Raw genomic sequence first — 25,522 nt, 5'->3', positions numbered from 1 at the left:
AGGAGCTCTCGCTCATAGTGTTGCGAATGTGTCGGTAGTTAACCATCAGGGTTTCATGGCTACCGCCTGTGGTTCCTAATCTTGTTACGCCTATATTCGAATAATGGTAATTGAAAATCAGGAATAAATTTATTTCAGGAACATAAACCTTATTACCTAGTAAATGAGTCAACATTATCTGGACGATGCACACATGATTTTTTCTATCGCGGATTGGCAAATTTCAAAATGTTTTTTGAGAAATAGTATTTATTTCACTGAAGCAAGACATAAATATATATACACTCCAAACCACAATTTACGTTTCAAGTTAGTGATGCGTGGAGGTATTGATGACGTTTGGTGTTTCTGAACTAAGTAAGAACTTCTAAGTCACGTTCACAACTAGGGCGTCAATGGCCATTTGGTCGTGCGTCCGTTATCATACTGAGAATATTTCAGTACTATTAGTGTAAGTAAATGATGTAGTGGGAACATTATTTGCAAGTTCATATTTTTGTTAACATCATTTTTCTCCAGCAGAAAGTACTAAATTGAAGTAATACCGAATTACATTATTTCCAAGAATCAAACGGACGACGTGTACGCCACAGTGAATTTACGAGCATTGCTATTTTATACGCTTTTTGGAGACATACACACAGGGTGGATCACACTATGTTGTAATTTACTCAACTAGCCAGCGATTTCGTAATTCAACTAAACGAGAAAGCGGTACATTGGCGACTGTGCTTCTCACAACATGTCGCAAATGACGTAGTTAACTCTTATGGAGTTCTGTCTGAAACATGATTCACAAATATTCAGTTATACCTTCATTAAATATCGATGTGGTGCAAAGATTTGCATCTTGCTTTAGATGTTCAGAAATCTAAAATTTTATACTTGACTGAAAGCAGAATTATACACTGAAGAGCCAAACAAACTGGTACACCTGTCTCATATCGTGTAGGGCCCCCGCGAGCACGCAGAAGAGCCGCGATACGACTTGGCATGGACTCGACTAGTGTCTGACGGGGTGCTGGAGAGAGTTGACACCATGAATACTGCAGGGATGTCCATAAATTTGTTAGAGTACGAGGCGGTGGAAATCACTTCTAAATAGAAGGTTGCAAGGCATCCTAGAATTGTCCAAAATGTTCATGTCTAGGGAGTATGGTGGCCAGCGTGTAACGGGACATCCTCCTCTAGCATTATCTATGCTTAACAGTAGTTGTCGATACCAGTATTATTGTTCAAATTGTGGACAGATCAGTAGTATCTCAGCTGCCTTTTTGAAAACTTTCGAATAATTTTATACACAATATGTTATATTTCAAGCTAAAATATATGAAAAGGATTTACTTTATTTCTACGTTACAATCGATATTTCTGAAGGCAAAGTTAAAATTATTCTTTTAGAAACATTTTAAATTACGAATTATTTGGTACACTTAAGAGTTCTGTTATTAATTACGAATACTAGTACTGTTTGTTTATTTCTGAATTCGTCTATGAACTAATAATCTAAATTAATAGAAATTCATTTGTCAAGAAAATTTGAAAACCCTATATTGTTATTACCGCAGAGTGAAGTAGAAGTAAGCTTGACTCTGATGTGATCTCACGTATATTTGCATTATGGGCAAACAACGTAATTTCGGCTTTGTTACTGTGCAAATTCTTAAGAATGTATGATATAGTAAAATTGAGAAAATATTTTAGCGTAACAACAAAACTTCTGCAACAACAATCTTCATATTTATTTAGATCAATTCATCCATCAGGACCCGAAATGTGAGAACCTTATCTTCAAGAATCAGACTCCTAGACAAGAATAACTGGTGCCAACTCTGTACGAAAAGCTAAGTAAACTATAAAGTTAATTGTAATCTTCGCTCCTCTCAAATTTTTCATAAAAGTCTTTGCTTATTGTGCACAATTACTAGAATTAGAAAGGAGAGGGGAGATTACAAGCGGAAGTGTTTAGACCAGAAGGGTGTTCCTGGAGCCACTCTGTAGCGATTCCGGACGTGTGGGGTGTCGCATTGTCCTGCTGGAATTGCCCAAGTCCATCGGAATGTGCAAAGGATATGAATGGATGCAGATGATCAGACAGGGTGCTTACGTGTGTGTCACCTGTCAGAGTCGTATCTTGACGCATCAGGGCTCCCTTAGCACTCCGATTACACACGCCCCACACAATTGCAGTGCCTCCACCCTCTTGAACAGTCCCTTACTAACATGCAGGCTCCATGAATTCACGAGGTTGTCTCCATACCCGTTCACGTCGATCTAGTCCATAAAATTTTAAACGAGATTCGCCGAACCAGGCAACATGTTTCGAGACGTCAACAGTGGTATGTCGTTGTTGACGGGCCCGGGCGAGGCGTAAAGCTTTGTGTCGTGCAGTCATCAAGGGTACACGAGTGGGCCTTCGGCTCAGAAAGGCCGTATCAACGATGTTTCGTTGAATGATTCGCCCACTGAGTCTTGTTGATGGCCCAGCTTAGAAATCTGCAGCAATTTGCAGAAGGGCTACACTTCTGTCACGTTGAACGATCTCTTCAGACTTCGTTGTTCCCGTTCTTACAGGATCTTTTTGCGGCTGCAGCGACGTTGGAGATTTGATTTTTTGCTGGATCTCTGATATTCACGATACAGTCTTGAAATGGTCGTACGGGAAAATCCGCACATCATCGCTGTCTTGGAGATGCTGTGTCACATCGCTCGTTCGCCGACTATTACATCACGTTCGGACTCACTTAAATCTTGATAACCTGCCGTTGTAGCAGCAGTAACCGATCTAACGACTGCACCAGACAATTGGTGTCTTATATAGGCGTAGCCGGGCGCAGCGTCGTACTCTGTCTGTTTGAATATGTGTGTGTTTGAATACGCATGCCTGTACCAGTTTATTGCTGCTTCAGTGTAGTATCCTATCACTAGAATATCAGATTAACAAAACAACAGAGATACAAAAAATAGAGATGGCTAGTTGTAGCAATTTGTGGGAATATGAAATGAAACGATCACACACGTTCGGTCGTACGTAAAACAGGTGGCATATAGGATTAACGAGAGATTTGCTTTAATGAATAGGTGAAAGATGAGACGCATGCTTATAGGTTTCTTTCACCAATATGAGAGCGTCTTAAAGACGTTGCAACTTATATGAGCGCTTAGAGACAGAAGCAAATTATTCCAAGAAAGGTTACTTGGAATGTTACAAAACAGCTTTAACTGAGGAGTTTAGAAATATAGTGCAACCCCCTGTTCCTGTAGAGAAAGCGGAGACAAGGTTAAACTAACTACAGCGAGCACTGAAGATTTTAAGAGATCACTTCTCCTGCACTCCATATGTGAACTGAAGGGTGTTCCGCGTATCGTACTCGCATTACGTTTAGTCCTGCATGCGTCTAATTGGGGAGTAACAATTTTATGCGCACCCCTTGACTATCTCGTAAATGATGCAGACCAAAGTAATAAATTATATTTTTTGCCAGTAGTGGTATTCGAACCCGAGTATCCTGTTTAGTAGACAGATGCTGCAGTGGTTACTCCGTAATTGCACTGCAGCTAGCACATCTGCACGGATTACCCTAATACGTCTCTCTCCTTGATAAAAATTCCTACTCACGTCTCAGCCTACCGTTGTTTCCTTGCTCAAACCGCATAATCGTTTCCAAAGCTCTCAAATATTGAAATAGCACCTTAACAGTGAGCGAGGTGTGGTTGTTCGTGAGTGTACCTCAGGCATAAGTGATGTATAAATCATATACTGCTCATATTCCTTAGATGTACTGGGTCTCACCTTTATCTTTGGCTATGATGTGGCTAAGGTCCTGAAATAAAATTTGTTTCCAGATTATTACATACATACTCAAGTCGTTGCACCACACTGGCACTGCAGCTACAAAATTTGGGAGGGTTACCTTAATAAGTCTTTCTACAAATTGAGTCTCACCGTATCCACTATAATGTTAGTGCCTCAGGAATATCAACTGTATGTGATTAATATACCACATACACCTCAGGTACAGGCATGATTAACCCCATTCCGCTCATTGCTGCCGCACGGAGTGGCCGTGCGGTTCAAGGCGCCATATCAAGGACTGCTCCGCTGCTGCCGCCTGAGGATCGAGTCCTCCTTCGGGCATGCATGTCTGTGTGTCGTTTTTAGCATAACTTATGTTAAGTTAGTTTAATTTGCGTGTAAGTACAGGGCTATTACAAATGATTGAAGCGATTTCATAAATTCACTGTAGCTCCATTCATTGACATATGGTCACGACACACTACAGATACGTATAAAAACTCATAAAGTTTTGTTCGGCTGAAGCCGCACTTCAGGTTTCTGCCGCCAGAGCGCTCGAGAGCGCAGTGAGACAAAATGGCGACAGGAGCCGAGAAAGCGTATGTCGTGCTTGAAATGCACTCACATCAGTCAGTCATAACAGTGCAACGACACTTCAGGCCGAAGTTCAACAAAGATCCACCAACTGCTAACTCCATTCAGCGATGGTATGCACAGTTTAAAGCTTCTGGATGCCTCTGTAAGGGGAAATCAACGGGTCGGCCTGCAGTGAGTGAAGAAACGTTTGAACGCGTGCGGGAAAGTTTCACGCGTAGCCCGCGGAAAATTGGCTCATGCCACAACTGGAGACCGACAGCGCCGACCTCATCTTTCAACAGGATGGTGCTCCACCGCACTTCCATCATGATGTTCGGCATTTCTTAAACAGGAGATTGGAAAACCGATGGATCGGTCGTGGTGGAGATTATGATCAGCAATTCATGTCATGGCCTCCACGCTCTCCCGACTTAACCCCATGCGATTTCTTTCTGTGGGGTTATGTGAAAGATTCCGTGTGTAAACCTCCTCTACCAAGAAACTTGCCAGAACTGCGAGCTCGCATCAACGAAGCTTTCGAACTCAGTGATGGGGACATGCTGCGCCAAGTGTGTGAGGAACTTGATTATCGGCTTGATGTCTGCCGAATCACTAAAGGAGCACATATCGAACATTTGTGAATGCCTAAAAAACTTTTTGAGTTTTTGTATGTGTGTGCAAAGCATTGTGAAAATATCTCAAATAATAAAGTTATTGTAGAGCTGTGAAATCGCTTCAATCATTTGTAATAACCCTGTATAGGGACCGATGGCCCTAGCAGTTTTGTCGTTTAGGTATTCACACACATTTGAACATTTTGCTCGATGTGGTATTCCAATACTGGAGAGCGTTAGCAACACTGAAACGAGTTTAGAAGTTGAATAGCAATGTGTTGGGGCGTGAGTTGGAATCTGCATCTTACAAAAAGACATAGAAAAATATTTGTACAGGGGTGGTAGGTGCTTGACACTGTTCCCTAACGGCTAAAGCGTCTACTAAGGAAGATACACAGTTTCGCATCCCAGCCGACTGCAGAGGCTGACGTACCCAATAATGTCTTCAGCTGTTCGCGAACTACAAGAGTCCCGTGTGACGCGCCAGTTCTCTGCCGCAGCCACATCCCGGAACAGCCCATTGCAGAAGCTGACCTGGCTAAAAGCTGTGAAGAAACACTACTGGCTGATATACAATTTTTCCCCGTTTGCTTTATTTTCTATTACTTCCTTCCTTCCTTATCTTTATCATACATTGAAAAGGTTACTTCAGAATGAGTTTTGTAAAGTTAATTCTTGATATAATTTTTGTTTCTATTTATATAATGTAGTTCATACGAATGTGATTGCCATTTTCCATTATTCTGATGTTGTATACTTTCTCCTTAGTTAATATGTTATTTGAATTCATTTTCTAAAGACAGAGTAATGTGAAACTGTGATTTTATACAAAACTGTAAATTGATGTAATCAGAATCTTCGAAATTGTTACGTGAAGCGAGGCGTATGATCGATGTAGAATCACATTGATAGGTCGAAAGAGAAGGTATCGACAGTGTGTCGGGAGCGAGAAGACGAGAGTGAGGAGAAAGTCGTGCCGCGTATGTGCGGCTACACGTTGTGTACGTGGCCGGTGTAAGTGTTTGCACAGTGCTAAATTAATTATCTCAGTGTGTACCACGACTTACGAACTAGTGACTTTACGTGTCGCGTTGCTCGTTTGCCGGAACTGCGTTATACTCACTAAGCATAGGACTATGATGTGGAGCCGGGTGGGTTATGTGCGTGTCGTACAGGCACTGTTTTCGATTGTAGACGGCACAGACTGTTTAGTGCACACTACGGGACTCTGAATGGATCAGAAAATTTGTATTGGCTAAGAGACACCGTCAACTACATCGTTCTATCAGTCGTGTAAAAACACGTTACAAAGAAACAACAATAACGTTTCTTGGTCATTCAGTTTACGTAACTGTATACTGTCATATTATAACACTATTCAGCTTTATTTCTCACAAACTGCATGTTGAACTAACGAGTTAGAAACAGCGGAATTAACAGCGGCTAGTACCCTATGGAAACCTCAAAATTAGCATCCTATCACCAGTAATTTCTCTGTGCTGTGATGGTACAATTATTTGTGCACATGTTCGAACTTTAAACGACATGTCGAACTTTTTTGTTGTGGATCTGTACTCAAGCCAAACACCTATAGGCACTGTAACTAATGAAAGCTTTCGTGTCTGATCGAGACGCGATAATAACAACGTTCGTCATTGGTGACGGGGTATGAGTAGTCGAAGATATCGATGTTTTCACCCGTATCATTTAGGTAATACGGACTTGATAATTTTTGTCTCTGTCTGGAAACCTCAACTGACAAAGTTTGCGCATGTTTAAAGCGAAGTGAACCGATGAATAGTTTTGTGGCCGGGACTCGAACCCAACACGTAACTACACTGTTAACAAATCCCGAATTTTTTCACCAACAACGAGATGTATGAATCTGAAATGAGGATAAAATTTCTTTAGCTGACGGTAATCGAACCCGGCGTTGTTTTTTATCTACGAATTCATCCAGTAGTGAGATGTGTGCCTGTTTGTGTAGGAATAACGGCACAATCTTTATGGCTCTACCACAGTTGGCACCTTACGGATATAAAACTTATAATGCGGATTAAAACTGGAAATATTTTATCACTAATAGTTTGATGTGCAAATGGTAGGACTTCAAGAGAAACCAATGACTTTTTTTTTTTACTAGAATTCGAACCCACGTATGTGCCTTTCGTAGAGACCCAGAGGATTTTGCCATTTGCCATAATGCAATGATGGAACTATGTCGTTCCGTGTGTGTCAGACACCACGAAAGAGGACATCTGAATTCGAATCCCAGTCCAGCACCAAATTTTAAGCGTCTCATAATCAAGTAAAATAAGGGCCCATTGACATTAAAGGGCCGTTGGCTCATTAAATAACATAACTTCTATTCGTGTGTGTTTAAAACAGATACTGGAAGCGGGAATCGAACCTATACCTTGTAACACCTATGTTGGTCGTATTTTATATCTTTTTCGGTACTTCTGCGTCAGTTTATAATGTTACTTGTGTACAGATTCCTATCTGTCGTGGAAATTCTTTGACTATGTGTAAATATTTCAGTTATTTGAACCTTTTGAACGATGTTGCTTAAACGGTGCTTATGGATTCATAAAACTACTGGAATGATTGTTGTATTCTAATCCACTTCATGCTATTACTAAGATATGTGGTCCAAATCATATAGTAAATGGTGCACAGCTGAAAGCCACGTTCTTCTACCTTAGAGAGAAGAATCGAAAAGTCTTGAAAGCTTACTGCTACCCTTTAAATACGTCAAGTTCGTATTAACTCGTGACGAAAATAGCAGATAAGGAAATCAGACTCAATGAAGACAGCAGGAAGACTACTAAATTACTATACAATGAAAAATTAAACCAGTTAAGTAGAATAGCTTTTGAGTTCCACGAGACATCGGTGGAATTGTGGCTAGTGCTGGACAGAGTTCTGTAGAATCCAAGATGTTGGATACAACTTTCGTAATGACGTGGACGATAAACTGACCAAGTGACCACTACAGGAACGTGAGAAATACATTATGCGTCATATTATGGATGCATTTAAAAAACTTAATTTTGTTTTAAAGCTCAATAATTAGAATATTAATATGCATCATCAGCGATAAGATGGCGTGTTTCTGTCAACGCGTTTGTGCATGTCGTAAGTCGATAATTACTGTGTCGTTAGCCGCAGTGGAATTTCAGTTGTGGTTCGCTATTATTGATCTGTTATTTATCCTGTGATTTGTTTTAAACATTTCAGCAAATACCTGGGCAGTCACATCTCCGCTACACTCATTGCTGTGCTGTTTATTAGCATGTACTATAGCTGGAAACTACGTGTGTGTGGTGCATTGTCATCACCAAGAAAAGCTGCCGTATTTTGGCGTGTGTGAGTAAGGGGGTTGCAAGCGACAGACTGCATACACCAAGATCGCGGTCTACGTCACAGTATGATGTCACTTCTCTTACCGGATTGGTTGGTACGGCGACCGGCGAGGTGCTCGAGGTGGATTCCTGACAACCACGGGCTACTGACCTGTAGCTGAAGCTGCAGACTTGTCAGCAGGCGTTTTGCCACGCCCCCTCCTTGGTGAAATGAACGTTCTCCACTATGCATCCTCGTACGGAATGTAACACCTTTGAATTAATTGTTAGTCATTAAGAGTTGGTTAGTTGTGAGGTTATTAAATGAAGAGTAAATATATTTTTCAAATTCCAACCTCATCTGTGCTTCCGTGTTGTTTTAGACATGATAAAATTATAGTTGAATCTAGTACTTTAAGTGACTTCAGTGACTGTATTATCTCGGATATTGCTGCGGGTACTTCCCGGATTAACTTATCCCCTCCCCCCCCCCCCCTCCCATTTGGGTTCACTGGACTCATAAAACCGGGAATAAAACCGTCCAAGGGGCTTCAAGAAAATACAGACACCCACTTTTAACAGTCAGGCTTGACATGATTGTAATAAAATATGCTGGAAAATGCAAATTTATGACTCTGTTGTAAGCATCAGGGATAATGAACGTTTTTTCATGGTGGTATATCATAACAATTTCCAAAGTCACTCATTTATCGAATGTCATAAGAATTTGCTGCTGACGTCGTAAGACCGCCCCCGTGTCGAGCCGTTGGACCGCAGACAGGTAGTGGCTGCTGCTGGACCGCCCCCGGCCTAGTCGGTGGGGCGTCGGTTGCCGTCAGCTGCATCGTTGTTTGGATCTGCTGCTGGCTAGAAGTCGCGCTGCAGCAGGTCTTGTTTCTCCTTTCCCACGTCCCTCAGTTTAAGACGGGTACATGAAATGTCAAAATATAAGCATCAGTGACAAGATAATTACTATTCGCATCCTGTGGAAAAGTTTATTAGTGTCCATTTCACTTGCATTCACACGGATGGAATTAGACTGTTTTTGGAGTATGTTCTGTATTTTGACACTGTTCAACACAATGTAGTGATTCACATGTAAGTTTATCATAATATGCACATTTTGAACGCTGTACCGTTAATCATACAAGTGTCCGTAGTGTGCTTCGTTTACTTAAGCGGAATGTAAATATTTTCGCGACGCGCTGCGTAGCCAACGTTGCATTATTGTTTTGCCGCGCGGCTGGCTGTACAGTCTGGGGGGGGGGGTGAGTTTATGGGCGCTCAACATCGAGGTCATCAGCGCTGTACAGTCTGTCACATTAAATTTGGCACGCGGAGACGCTTCATATCAAACTACTAAAGGTCATCAGTTCAAATTAATTATTAATACAGTCAACAGTACTCAACGTTCATAGCGTTGCTGCTAACTTTGACACCCCAAGATCGTTGATAAGGTTACGTGATCACAGTTTTTATCACTGTTCATCATTATTCACAATGTAAATCACAGTTCTTCACGCGTCCACTAGTTCCTGCGAAACACGTTTCACTGTTCTGATTGCTGTCAGTAGTTTTCCACAGTACTTAACATACGATCTATATGCAATGACACTTTTCAAGTAATGAGGTCTGGTACACTTGCACATAAGTTCATATTACCATGACTAAATAACAAAATTTAAAATTTTACACTGTCACATGAACATGAGACAATATAAAACTTTCAGAATCTGCTACATTGTCTTGACCATGAGATCATTACTGAACTGTCCAGATAACAGTACATTTCCATTTTTATTACAGATACAAATATTCATATATTTCTATTTTCTATTTTTTTATTGGGTTTGTTATTAACCATGTTTTTGGGACAGATGTCCATGTTCGGTTTATCTAACCGGAATGTTGCTCATAATAGCATTTTAAATGACTTCGTAATGAAACCGTGTACGTAAATCAGTACACATTCAGATTTCGCTTCACTATTGGTGAAAGCAGTTTATTTTTTTATTTTTTTCTCAGTCACACAGCTCACACACCACCAACACTCGCTAAGTGTGTGTGACTACATGACTTAATCTTATGAAAATATTTTTGTTATATCCATTCTTACACACGAACAAATATATTATTTAAGCATTTCAATCATTTCTATCCTACGTATAGAAAGGTAAAATTCCTCACATTTAACGCAATAGCACTGAAGTATTTAACAAGTTATTGATCCCTTTTAGAGTAAAAATACATTTATTATGGGGATTCTCTACTCCTTGTTCAAATAATTCAAGAACATTACAGTGTAATACTTTACATAAAAGCTTATAAACTAATATATACATAATATTATCAAATTACTACTGCTAGTTATTTTATCATAAACATTATATTTACAGTTATGGATTTGTGCACTTGCACTTCTGATTGGTCCACTGTATATTCACCTCGTTATTCTTAGTCCAGGGGACCGAGTAAGGCTCTCTGCAATAGGTCTTGTGCGGATATACTTTCATTTATACTGGTAACCTTTTATGATTCCAGGGCGTTCAGTGAATACTTCAAGGTATCCGGATAATGATTCTGTTAACTGTCTAGCCTCTGAAGCATTAATGCAAGTTGCCTCCCGTACTTTCTCTTCTATTGTTGTGACGATGTCACTCACGTTGCTGGGTGCATCGTTATTTCGATTTTGGTGACACATCTGTGGGTACTTATGATCCAACACTAACAACTTATATTTGCTGACAGAAAGATTCATTTTTCTCATCAGCGGAAGGTTCGCACCGAACTCCCGATTCAGCATTAATGTTATGGGTCGCTGTTGGTACTTAAGTGCACATGTCCCACAGGCGAGATCAATTACAGCTTCTCTTTTCCGAAGGAAGTCAAGACCCAGAAGCACCGGTATTGACAAGTTATCCATTAGTAGGAACGTGCGTAATAAGCGATCATTTCCCAAGGAATCTTCCACCTGTGTCTGGTATTTTATACCCCGTGCCTTTTCTCCCAATGCCCCTATAACCTAACAATTTGCAACCGGCAAAATCGGCAATCTCCTCATCTCCGATACCTTCTTGAAAAACTGCCTGTTCATAACTGATACATTCGCACCTGTGTCAAGCAGAATAGTAGTTGTTACACCATTTACAGCTCCGGTGACACTTGCTTGGATATTTTCCCTTTGTGGCTTATCAGAGACAGCAGGTTCCTGATATAGCTCATCTTCGATCCTGTTGCCATCCTGATACCGTATCATGTTTATTTTTTGTTCTGTCGACCTGTTGCCTTCATTGTTGGCCTCGGTCACCTGGCGAAGGCCTACAGGGACCGAAATTAGTTTGTTGGCTTCTGAGTGTTTTGTTTTGCTTCCTAAGGTACCTCCACTATTTTAACAGTTTGTGAGTTTTCAGTCGGAGGAGACCTGCTTGGATCCCACCACGGTGGATATTGATTGCTTGGTATAGGTATAGCCTCTACATAATTTATTGGCTGACCTGAATTGAGAGAATTTTGCTGCGGCTGCCAATGACTTGGCCCTGGCTGTCGCCAATATTCACTGTCACCCCGCATATTTTTAGGCTTCCCTTTATATGGACTGTCTGACCTGTTGTCATTTATTCTCTTCCGGTTGCTATTGTTATTGTTTGGGTTTTCATTGTGGTACTGCCTCTGATTACCATTCGGTTGTTGGTGTTCTTCGGCCTATTGGTAGTTACTGTTATTATTAGGATAAACAAAATTGTGGGTGTATGGATTCCTACTGCTACTATAATTATTGTATTTTCCGTTACTATTAGCTTTATTTTTCTTTTTCTTTGGACTACCTTCGCCCCTATTTCCACTATTTCCATTCCATGAATTTTTTCTATTAGGACTATTATTATTGCTGAGCACGTCAGAATTTTTTCGGGCGTCTTCTTGCACTAAATCCAGAGAATCAATTACAGACAGAAATTCTTTCAGATCGGTGTCTGTAACATTAAATAATTTTTCTCTAATATGTATGGATAATCTAGCTTTTAACACTCGCGATAAGTCTCTGGTGGTTACTGGCTCATCCCAGTACCGGGTCATGTTAATATATTTTTCAAAATACTTTTCTAAGGAACCTGACTTCGGGTTGTACATTTCTGCATTGTAAACAATTTTACGGAGTCGCTCTTGAGTAGACGCTGGCCATAATTGATCAAGGAACTCCTTCTCAAAGTCGCGGGAAGTCTTGCAAGTTTCTGCTGCATTTAATACCCTGAGCGACGCATCACAAGAAATATGTGAAATCACAAATTGTATTTTCTGTTCTTCCGACCACGATTTTGGAAGAACACTTTTGAAGTTTCGAATGAAAACTACTGGATGTATGTTTTTCTTGCTTTCTTCGTTAAATATTTGAAACTGTCTATGCTTAATAAGGCTTTCTTCATGCATCAAAGTAGTTAAGTGCATGGAATTGCTGTCATTCGCAGGTGGTGTGGTTACTTTATTACAAGTACATTCTATTCCACTATTATTGTTCCTTGGTGTCACACATTGCTCTGGTAATATCGGTTGATTACCAAAATTTGGTCTTCCTTCTGGTGCATTAAAATTTGCCATTAGATTATCTGCGATCTTTTCTGCCAGTGTTGTCATTACTGCATACTGTCAGATTTTCAAAGTTTTGATTTTCAGAGCTCAGCACTCTGGCTACTTCTGTTCGGAATTGCTTTCGGATTTCCGTGGGAATGTCCTCTTGCATTGTTTCCACAGCGGTACCCAAGGCTTTGAATTGGTTCTCTATTCTATCTTCTTCAGTTTGAAGACAATTGACCTGAACTGGAATGTTTATTAACGGTTCAATAGTGGTTTTTACTGCATCGTTCTCCTGCTTAAAATGAGTAGTAATAGCATTATTACGATCGACCAACACTTGATTTATCCTACGGACAATTTCTTTATCTCTTTCCAGAAAAATATTGTTTATACTTTCCATAAATTTCTTTTCCTTTTCTTCGTCCCTGAGCTCCTGTTGCTGTTTTTCTATAAGTTTTTCCCGTCTACGTTTTTCCTTTTCCTGCTGACGTTGTCTTTCACGCTCCTGCTCTTTAAGCTCGCGTTGTTTTTCACGCTCCTGTTCTTTAATAGTAAATTTTTCAAATAATGCTGTTAGCATATCCTGTATGGACATAGCTTGAGCATTGCTAACTTCTGCCCCTTGCCCAGAAGAAATATTGTCAGTAATTCCTAACTGGTTGAATGCAGGAGTGTCAGTTTGTTTTGGCAACTCCTCGGTTTTACTATCACTCGGGACATCAGTTTCTAAATTATCATTCATAATTAAAGTTTCTAATAATTCGACAGAAATATGGGTAGATTGTTCTACCTGAGACTCTGATGTCATCATTGCATAAGTACGCTCATTCGCTTTCATCGGTTTCTTTTGTTTAACCATTCTATCACCAATATAGCACAACAAATTTATAAATCACTGACAAGCACCAACTGACACCAAGTGATCTTATAACTAACAAATATATACAAATAACACTTAAAAATATTATTCTCGCAGCCATACTACTTATGGCTGGAGGTACCGATTTTAATTTTAAATTGCACACGCAGAGAAAGTTATTAGTGTGCTGCTATGTAATTACAGAACATCAACATCTGTTCCTACCTGACTTGATTGAGAGTGGTGGTCTGCACTGCTTACATAAAGTTACTGTCGCACCGGCGCAGATACAGATTCGTACTGCAGTTCGGTAGGAAGATGTCAATGCTCACGAAACAAGTAAATAAACAATGGTTAATAGTTTGTTTTGGTACTCCGTACCTGTAATAGATCACAATTTGAATTGCTAAAATGAATAAATGCGCATTGGTGGCCCCACGTTGGGCGCCAGTGGGCGTTTGCTGTGTTATTCAGTGGTTTGGTATTAAACTAATTTGTAAATGGAAATGATAATTACATTGAGTAATTACTAAATAATTTTTCTCCCGGCTAAAGATTTGATCAAGTTGCTAAAGAACTCCAAGTTAACGTTGTGTTAAAGTGTTGTCTGTAAGTTGTGTAAGTGTCACTAAATCACAGTTCATACAACAGATTCTATACAACTATTGATTAAGATGGTAGCAATTATCTTCAGCAAAATGATCATTAAAACCACCGAATATCAGCCGCGCACAACACTGACGTATGTTACCTGAAACAATAATCTTCGCAACTCGTGCGTAATTAATTTCGGCTCCATACATCAGCCAGAAAAGTTTCTTATAAGGATCGTGCTATGAGTACTGTTTTTAAAGAACCAATCTGATTCGAATCATTTTCATTAAAATGAATTCGGGAGCACCGGTGCACATTTATTTTTACACATTTGTATTACCTTCGGCATTTATTCTGCAGAGTTGCGTAATTTAAATTAGAATTTGCCGCTGAGATAATTGTTAAGATGGCGACAGACAATTGATAGAGACTTTCTATTGTTAGAGAAAATAAGTAAATATTTAAAATGCTTATTAAACGCTATGAAATCTACTTTCGTATTGTGCACTATTTAGACTTCATCAAGCAAACATTTGATTTGTTTCTAAGAAAAACACAGACAAAAACGCGATACAAATCGCTATCATCAGTGGCTGCGCTCCTTGCAGCGGAAAGAAATAATTAACACAGATAATGCTTACTGAGAGAGGAATTAAAGTTACAAATAATTATTCACTCATGTTTATAATAATAATGAACTCTATTTTCAAGTAATAATTAACAAATAATTACAATTTCTTAACAGACCTCAGTTCGATATGCGACCGCAACCTACAAAAGACAACCAACAAAAGCTAAAAAAAAAGGAAAACAAACGTAGATCATAAAAGGAATTTACAATGATCATTGTCTTTGTATGTTACACATCGATATGTCGAATTACATCATAGAATATTATATAAATAATTAATATTTATAAGTTTTCACTGTTTTTTCATATGTCGAATAGCTAATGTTTATAACTGTTAGAGGCATAATTTCCTCTCGTCGCACTGTAGCCAAAAATTTATCTCGTGGATGTGTATGTGCTGCATTGTCATCACGAAGAAAAGCTGCCGTATTTTGGCGTGTGTGAGTAAGGGGGTTGCTAGCGACAGACTGCATACACCAAGATCGCGGTCAGCGTCACAGTATGATGTCACTTCTCTTACCGGATTGGTTGGTACGGCGACTGGCGAGGTGCTCGAGGTGGATTCCTGACAACCACGGGCTACTGACCTGTAGCTGAAGCTGCAGACTTGTCAGCAGGCGTTTTGCCACGCCCCCTCCTTGGTGAAATGAACGTTCTCCACTATGCATCCTCGTACGAAATATAACACCTTTGTATTAATTGCATGTCATTAAGAGTTGGTTATTTGTGAGGTTATTAAATGAAGAGTAAATATATTTTTCAAATTCCAACCTCATCTGTGCTTCCGTGTATCATCTCTTCTACCACCTTCCATATGTCTGTCTTATCGTTGTGTCTGACTGCTATGAACCTGAAAGTCTTTAGAAATTTTATTCACGCAAGTAATTTACACATTTGAAATCCTGTGATTGGTACATAGTCCTGAGGTCTTATTCAGCTATATGTGTAGTTTAGAAATTTTTACCTCTTGTATGGTGTTTTCATGTTTCCTATACTGTAATTAGAAATTTATACAGAGTAATGAAATAGCGTATATCGATTGGTATCTTGACTGTTTATGGACCCACGTGGGTAGGTGAGAACGTTAAGCTCGTCGCATCTGGGCTTCATGGAGGTAAGTCTGCCACATACCGAATACGCCTGACAATTTGAAGATGAGGGTGGTGAGCTGGCTAGTCTCATACGAAAACACCGACCTCGTAGAAAAACTGGAAAAGGCAAAAGAAGGAGAAGAAGAAGATCGCGGCTGTTTATTAACAACCTTCCTGAAAGTTCTGACTAGCTGTCCAAAAACGATTTTCTCGGCTCGATTTCTACTGGCCACCATTTTATGCTACTGAGATAAAGGTCACTCTGAGCATATGATGTCGTTAGGCGACGTTTCAATGGATTAGACTTTTTGAAGTCTATTAAGCGTTGAACAGTTTGATCTGAAATGCTCAATTTAGTAGTTTCATGTAGCCGATATTACGTGTGTACTCTGTCCTTACATAATGGATTTCTTGTAGACATAATTGTTCTTGTACCTCCTAGTGACTGATCACGTGTTCATGTTGTTTCAAAGTGTCATACCAGTTACAATGACGTCACAAGAACCATTATGTAGCGAGATGCACGTATACAGATGGCGGTAGTATGTACACAAGGTATAAAAGGCACTGCGTTGTAGGAGCTGTCATTAATTTTGTACTCAGCTGATTCATGTCAAAACTTTATCGACATGATTGTAGTCTCACCACGGGAATTCACAGACTGAACGCAGAATGCTAGTTGAAACTACGTCATGGGACGTTTCACTTCCGAAACCGTTAGGAAATTCAGTATTCCGGCATCCACAGTACCAATAGTCTGCCGAGAATACCAAATTTCAGACATTACCTCTCAACACGGACAAAACAGTGCCCGATGGCAGTCATTGTGGGACGTACGACGAACGTATCCGTTACGACAGTGCAGCGAAATGTGGTGTCAATGGGCCGTAGCAGCAGACGAGCGACCCGAGTGCCTTTTCGAACAGTACGGCATCGCCTGCACTGTCTCTCCTAGGCTCAGGATCATTATTGGTGGGACTTTAGACAACTGAAAAACCGTGGCCTGGTCAGTTGAGTCCCGATATCAATTGGTAGGAGCTGGTTGTAGGACTCGAGTGTACCGCAAACTCCACGAAGACGTTGACACAAGTTGTCAAAAAGGCAATGTCCAAGCTGGTAGTGGCTGCATAATGCTGTGGACTGCGTTTACATGGAATGGACTGGGTTCTCTGGTTCAATTGAACCAATTATTGACTGTGTAAATGGTTATGTTTCGCTGCTTGGTGACCTTTTGCAGCCATTGATATAGTTCGTGTTCCCGAACAACGATGGAACTTTTATAGACGATGATGCGCCGTGCCATTTGCTTGCAATTGTTCACGATTATTTTGAGGAACATTCTGGACAATTTTAGCAAACGATTTAGCCGGCAAGATCTCCCGCCGTGAGTTCTATGCAACATTTATAGGCCACAGTAGAGAGGTCAGTTCAGGCACAAAATCCTGCACAGGAAAGAGTTTCGCTATTGTAGTTAACTATAGCGGCAGCATGGCTCCATATTTTCGCAGTGAACTTCCAGCGAATTGTGAGTCAACTCCACGTCTAGTTGCTGCACTACGTCGGGCAAACGGAGTCCGACACGATGTTACGAGGTATCGCATGACTTTTGTCACCTTACAGTGTAGCTGAGGCTCCTTTTTCTATGATCACTATTCTTACACATTCGTGGCAGTCGTAACATACTGCATCCTCAGCTGATGTAAGCTAATAGTCTGATTATCAAGAATCTGTATTTTTTTGTTTGGAAGTAACTGTCCATAATATGCTTTTCCTGTTAAGTTTTGAGACCGTTTTACATCTCATTTTGTCAATCTTCCAATCACTGTTTTAACTCTTTGTTCGTATCCCTGGCTACAAATTTTTCATTTCGGCTTGTGGAGCAACAGTTAGAACAGAAAAGTATTTGCTTTCACTGAGAACGCCTCTAGATAACCAACTGTGTCGCTTTTTACTGTGCTCCTTGGCGCACACTTGTAACACTGAAACAGCTGCCACCATTCGCTGCATTTTTGTTAACTTTATATTTACATTAAAATAAACTGCGTTTTTACTGTCACTCAGAATTATGTTACAGTTGTATTGGTTCTGAAAAGATTATAAACCATCGTTCTTAGCATCTGCGTCTGCATTCTTAAGAAAACCCATGTTGCTTTACTATGTCAAAAAGCAAACGAGAATATGGTTTTACTGATTGTGGTATGCTTACAATACCTTGGAACTATAAACTTCAGGTTCCATGTAGTGAGTGTCCGTTGACCACTATTTCTTGTATTTATAAGCAGTTAGGGAATAACGCAATGTAAGTCCTTGAAACATATAGGTTAATGTTTCACTATGAACTAATTGCTAGACTGTTACCGTTGTTTTTGGGCACTTACCGCTACACTTGCGTCAGCAGAACGTGTCACAGTTTCTGAAAAGATATTAATTTTCTTGAAAGATGATTAATGGTAAAGGTCAGGAGAAGCTAAGCAATGTATCTTGTGTTCTTGTGTGGTGCCACATTTAATCATTCAATACTCTGAATTTCGTTTGAAAGGTGTCGTTTCACTGCCAATCTGACACCATTTTTTAATGTAATAATGATATGACACCGTCCATACAAGCAGACTGTTTTCAACTCCAGACCATTATGGTTTTCCTAGTAGAATATCTTGATCAAGATCAAAGAGGGAGCCAAAATGCTAACTTCTCGTTTTTTTAACTGCACTAGGTCTGCATTTTTACAACAGAAAGTGACTCCTTTATTAAGAAGGCCAACTCACCTGTGGTTAAAAGATGATTTTAAGAATGGGTCTCAAGGATTCTAACAAAAAGTTACAGTATTTTTTCCACTTTTTCAAATGAGTATTACAGCTACATGTATCAGTCTTCCAGGAAGTATACGTCATTGACTCATTACAAATTTTACCAAGGGTGACACATAGAAGTGAGTACCTAGTTGTAGTCATTTATTGGAAATATCATTAAAATTAGGTTAATTACAGGTTGAGTAACCTAAGGTTTTAGTTTTTAGTATAGTCAGTTATTTCTGTCTAAGTAAATCTAATGGATTTGCTTTCGTAAATCATTTGTTCTCTAATGCTTCTTAGGCGCTGTTAGAAAATCCTATGATTTATTGGTAAATAGTTTGAATTTAATATAATCTGTTTACACTTGGTGTTTTTTAGAGCTGAATGTCGTCTACCTGAACTAGTTCAGTCATTCAGTGCCAAATGAGTCTCGTAAAGGCAGTTTCTTTCTTTCTCGAAGTTTGCAGTTCTTGTGTACAGCCTATGATTTTTGGCTTCCTGAAGAAGTTGAGAATAGATGTGAAGTATTATTTGTAGCTTACTTCCAGTCTAGGCTGTGCAAGCTGTATGTTTTATTTGCGGCAGTTAGTAGCACGAAATTCTTTTGAATTCATCTGTGGCAGTTTGTGAGATCTAGAAAAGCAAAACTATATTTAATGTGATCTTACATGCTGAGGGAATTAGATTAGGAAATGAGACACTTAAAGTAGTAAAGGAGTTTTGCTATTTAGGGAGTAAAATAACCGATGATGGTCGAAGTAGAGAGGATATAAAATGTAGACTGGCAATGGCAAGGAAAGCGTTTCTCAAGAAGAGGAATTTGTTAACATCGAGTATAGATTTAAGTGTCAGGAAGTCGTTTCTGAAAGTATTTGTATGGAGTGTAGCCATGTATGGAAGTGAAACATGGACGATAACTAGTTTGGACAAGAAGAGAATAGAAGCTTTCGAAATGTGGTGCTACAGAAGAATGCTGAAGATAAGGTGGGTAGATCACGTAACTAATGAGGAGGTATTGAATAGGATTGGGGAAAAGAGAAGTTTGTGGCACAACTTGACTAGAAGAAGGGATCGGTTGGTGGGACATGTTTTGAGGCATCAAGGGATCACAAATTTAGCATTGGAGGGCAGTGTGGAGGGTAAAAATCGTAGAGGGAGACCAAGAGATGAATACACTAAGCAGATTCAGAAGGATGTAGGTTGCAGTAGATACTGGGAGATGAAGAAGCTTGCACAGGATAGAGTAGCATGGAGAGCTGCATCAAACCAGTCTCAGGACTGAAGACCACAACGACAACAACATAAATAAGTCAGACATATGTTAAATATTTATTGCTGTCGTTTGTCATTAGTCATCAGATCAACCAGTTATTAGAGGGTTTACTTTTTTTTTCATGAAGGACAGTGGAATGTAGAAAGTAATTTTCAGTCACAGTAACATTATACGAGTCCTAGGAACGCCTCAATGGGAACTTACAAAAACTGGTCATCATTGTCTCCAGTTGCCAGCAGTCTTCTCTGCCCTACGTTAAATAAATCTCGAAATTATCGCATATTTTGCTGACTTCGTGATTATTACCGCTGTCTGACTTGTATCCTCTGTAATAGTTAAATGATGTGTAAATCATTTCCCTGTTGAAGCCTATACACTGTCAAAACCATTACGTTCTGTGTTCCCAGCTCTATCACTGAACCACAGCACTGAAAGAGCTGTTTAATACTGTACTCCTTTACGTCAGTCTTGGCACCTTATTCCACATTTTATCTGTCTTTCCTCTTGTGATGTCTACAGCAACATGAAATTAACCTGTATCCACATAGGTATCTCTGCAATTTCTGTCACCACCAAAAGGTATTGTATTATCCTAGCCAAGCACACCTGAAGAAATATCTTTCGATTTTTCGGTTTCCTTGTGTGATACGTGTAGTTCAAGTTTAATAGTATTGTTATACGTAGCTGTAACTTCCCTAATGTTCTATTTTTTCTACTTTCCGAATACCCTATAGCAGCTCTCCGCTTAACTACTGCTGCTGTGTTTATAGTCACTTGGTAGCTCTGTTTTTCAGAAGTATTTGGCATTTACAGAAATTATTGCAAATCACTGGAATTAGCTGACAGAATTTTTCCACGCTGACTTCATCTGGGAAGTAGTAACGCAAGCAGTCTCTTAAAGAAAACATTCAGATGTAGAGCATTTCATATGTTGGGCGATTATGTGAGATGCGACGCATCAGTCACACATATACATGATTGGCACAGTTGGTTGAAGTGATTTCCGAAGCTCTAATGGCATTTGTATTATTTAAAGAATGACACAGTATTCGCCTTAGTGTAAGAATCATTCTCAGTTATGTTCCTTATATCATCCCTCAATTCCAGAGTTAAGGTTATGCTCTATAAATTTGTTTGTATACAAAATAATCAGTAGGTATACGTCTTTATAAATATTCTTCGCCACATGCCTTATATCACAAGATACATTGCTGAGCGATGCGCGTGACTTAAAAGCAGTCGGTTATAAAGTGTTGGATACCCAGAAAGCCCTTCATGAATTCTTTGTGTCTAATCCAAACTGCCTATCACAAGTACCCTCTCAGCCTTTCTTTCAGTCTACAGCTGGCAATGACTTTTCCTTATTTCATCGACTGAATGTGAACACTGGGTTGTCTGGACGCGTATGTCCATGGTTTACAAAGATCTGAGCGGTAGGAACTTCCACGTTAAATCTGGCTGACCTGTAGTGTCTCTAAAACTGTTGCCTGATTTGGCGAGTTTGGCCAACGTAAACTGATTTGAGCGATTCACAAACTTAGTGAAGCTAACTGCAGTGCCAACTACTCCAATTCAGCTTACGCTATTGCCAGTTTAAATCTGATGAATTTCCTTCCAAGCAAGCTACTTCAGTGTTTCTACGCGAAAAATACATACTCAGTCTTCACACCACCGCTCATTTTTCACTTTCACAACAGTATTCTGTGTGTAGAAAGAATTTAAAAATTCACTATGTAATAAAAAACAGAATTATACAGGCTTTAAGGTATTTTATTTCACGCAAAAACAGACTGATTTCTACAGTCCTACCACAGTGTGGTCTCAAGTTGCTTCGCTGTTAATAGAATAATCGGCGGGTAATTAAGGTCAGGATGTTCACAATGAAGAACGTAATCACGCAGAGTTGAATCTATGCCAGTGGCAGCTGCCTCTTGTCCGCATTCTTCTTCAGATGCAGAAATCTTCTCACGGTCTCGCGAACAGGTGCGAGTCTTCCCTTCATTCGAATGATGAACCATGGTCTCTCTGCCAATCCATGGTTGCGCCGGTAATCTCTCTTGTTTCGATACAGGTCGACTAGACTCTCCGCTAGATGCCCAATCCATGTTGAAGGTGGCCATTTCTCCTGCGAACGACAAAAATAGTTATTTTTATTGAGCTGCTTGCCTAAGCATCACTATATCAAGCACTTAAAGGCATTACAGCCTACAAACGTCTGACAATGGCGCGACTATATTTTGCAAGTAATGAAAAAAAACAGAGATATAAAATGGGCACTGATTTAGCTGAATTTTCGTATTGGCGATATGACCTGTCCAAAATCATTCCATTCAATGAATTAGCACAAGTGTTACAACGTAAAGTAATTCAAAAACAGCCTCATTCTTTTTTTAGATCAATCTGAAGATCTTTTTTCGTATCCACCTATCCTCAAACAATGTATTTACATTCATTACAAGTGTCTGACGTAGAAAAATTAAAAAAGGAATCTACGTTAGTATTTAAAACGTCTTGCTGAGCATTTAATATACCATTGCTCGTATTTCAGCTCTTAGAAGTGCCATCGCAGTCTGCACTACCTGCGACGGTGGCTCTCCGATAACCTTCCGTCTGCGCAGTCTGTTGGCAAAGATTTGCAGCCGACTGGGTGGAACTGGAACTCCAGGAGGGTAGTAAGAGCCAGAGACGTCATCCTCCTCTTCATCTTCAACGTCAGACAAGTCAAAATGCAGAATTCTTGCTCTCGGACCAACCTGTAAAATGAAAAAGTCATGTGAATAAATATGTCTGCATAACACTGTTGGAATTAATTTCTTTGTTCTTAGCACACTCTGACAGTAATTATTGTCTAATATTTTACAATCAGGCTAGTGCTGCTTACATGAATTGGCTGAAGCTGTGATTTATCAGCGGCGGCCTCTCCGCAGTCGGTGGTGGTGGACTCCACCATCTTCTCATTCGGCTTTGGTCGAGGTGGCCGAAGGCGGAGAAGAGGCGCAGGTGTTGGCGGCTCATCGGCCGGCCTGGGCTTCCCCTGGTTGGTAGCTGGGGAGCTGAGCAGCGGCCTCACTCGCGAAAACATCTGGAAACGTAAAGCAAACAGTCTTTAATTAGCTAGAGTGTTTCCTGAGACGAAAATAGTCATGTGAAATCTGCTTTACTGACAAGGAGATTTGGCCTAAAGAAACAATTCGGTCTCATACGGTACTTTGCAACATTTGTAACAAACGCCAGCCCTTATCTCAATCATAAAAAATTATTATTACGTGATGCTATATTTCATTTTTGAAACACCAATTACACTGAACAAAAAAACTGATTGCTAAAAGAAAACAAGTATTTGTAGGAAGCAAACAATTATTGAGAATAAGGGAGTTACTAAACAGCTTAACGGTACACTACAACGTTAATGATACACAGTGTACACTGTACACTTAATTATTTTTCGTAAATGCTTGCTACCAAGTCAAAAAAAATTAATCTGCAAAATTTTTGAAGAAATTTGGAGAATTTTGGAGAAATGAGAAGTGTGGTAATGTTGATAACTGATCACGTTCAAGGTTAACTGAAACTCTTCAGCCTCGTTATTTCGTTTTCTATCTGTAAATTATTTATGAAACCTTCTAACTTAATGAGAACAAGTCGTTTTCCACGGGTTCAGTTAATTCTTCTCCTAATTCAGCACTAAGTTTCTGGACTATGAGCATTGCAATGCAGCCGCTCTGAAAATAGAGAAGCTAATCAAAATATATAGAATGTAGGGCACAATATGCCAATTGAGGATTAATCTCACCTAGGAGATAGTGAAACAGAGATACAGTGATCGCTTTTGTTGCTCAGTAACATCTTTCGCCAAACATTCAAGACATTTCATTCAATTATTTAATGGTTAAAATCGATATGTGAATGTTACTACCCGAAAGTGACCAATCTTTCTATTTCCCTACCCTCACCTAAATACAGCACATCAAACAAAACGATTCCAGTCCTGACATCCACATATCAGAACATTAAATTACTAAATATGGGAAACAAATATCGAAAAAAATATGAAGAATGAAAAGCACAACATCCAAGTAAAGCTTCAGAGATATGTATCTGGGAACGCTTTTATAAAAATGGTGTAGCATTTAGTCTTCAGTGATACCGTGCATGAAAAAATCTAAAGCCAAATTAACAGTAATGTTAGAGTCATAATCAAGTGTTCATGTGCAATCTTTAGTAAAATAAGAGCTAGAGTTTTTGTTCATGAATGGCATCATTGCAGCCCAAATTAACGCAGCCTAGATATGTTTGTTGTAGATCTGGAGTTTCGTCTGCATTGTGAATGAAACTAATACGAGTATCACCAATTTTGCTCCTCCACTCCATTCCACACTCTCCAGATCCTTCCATAAATCTACAAACTGAAGACACACAAAACAATACTTAGCAACTACAATTCCAGTTCGTATACGGGCGGGACTTGTACAGATGCAAATCCCCTATCGAAATTACCAACCTGCCTACACATCATAATGTGCTTTGACGCATTTTGCTCCCTACACCGTAAGCACCTTTCTGGTGCATCAGTATTTGCTCTGTTTTGTTGTGGTCATACGAAATTTCACATGCACTGGTACCTGCAGTTTCCAGATCCAAAAATTTATAGTGTCATACCAGTATAGCCTGTGTTATTAGCACAAACACGAGCAATGTACATACGTTTAATCTGGAACTCTATTCACTGATCGACCATTGAAGACTTTCATGATAAAGTGTTGCATTATTCACCGAGTTGCCTTACTACCTTACAAGTTTATAGATTCTTCTATTCTGTTTTGAGCTTTATACCGTTCTGGAAGAATTGACACACTATCTGAAAAAGAAATAGTCTTTTATAGCTAGATACAGAGAGACAACGATAGATAAACGACGTGGAAGAACATTTAATGACCTGAGTTTTCTTTGTTGTTTTTAAAAGGATAAGTTAGTTTAACGCGATTACGTAAAACGTTGCTGAATTTTCTGAAACCATTTACTTAACAGCAGTGACTGCTACTAGATGTCTTCACTCAAAAGTTGAACTCTGAAAAGTATTTGACTTGAGATGACGAGTTTTCGATATTTGTAATAAGATACGCCACTTCGACGACTTGCGCGTCGATGGGGATGAAATTATGATGATTAGGGCAACACACCATCCAGTCCCTGAGCGGAGAAAATTTCCGACCCAGCAGGGAATCGGGCCCTTAGGACTGACATGCTGTAGAATGTATTTTTTGGAGGAAAATTCAGTAGAAAAACCAAATATTTCTCTATAGACCTTCCGAAGAATTGTTGGAATGCCTTTTTCGCGGCCTCATGAGATGCACGAGAAGAAAACGTATGTTTGTCTAAATAA

Source organism: Schistocerca cancellata, chromosome 1, assembly GCF_023864275.1.
Source record: "Schistocerca cancellata isolate TAMUIC-IGC-003103 chromosome 1, iqSchCanc2.1, whole genome shotgun sequence".
Classification (NCBI taxonomy): domain Eukaryota; kingdom Metazoa; phylum Arthropoda; class Insecta; order Orthoptera; family Acrididae; genus Schistocerca; species Schistocerca cancellata.
Note: the sequence above shows the minus strand (reverse complement) of the source record.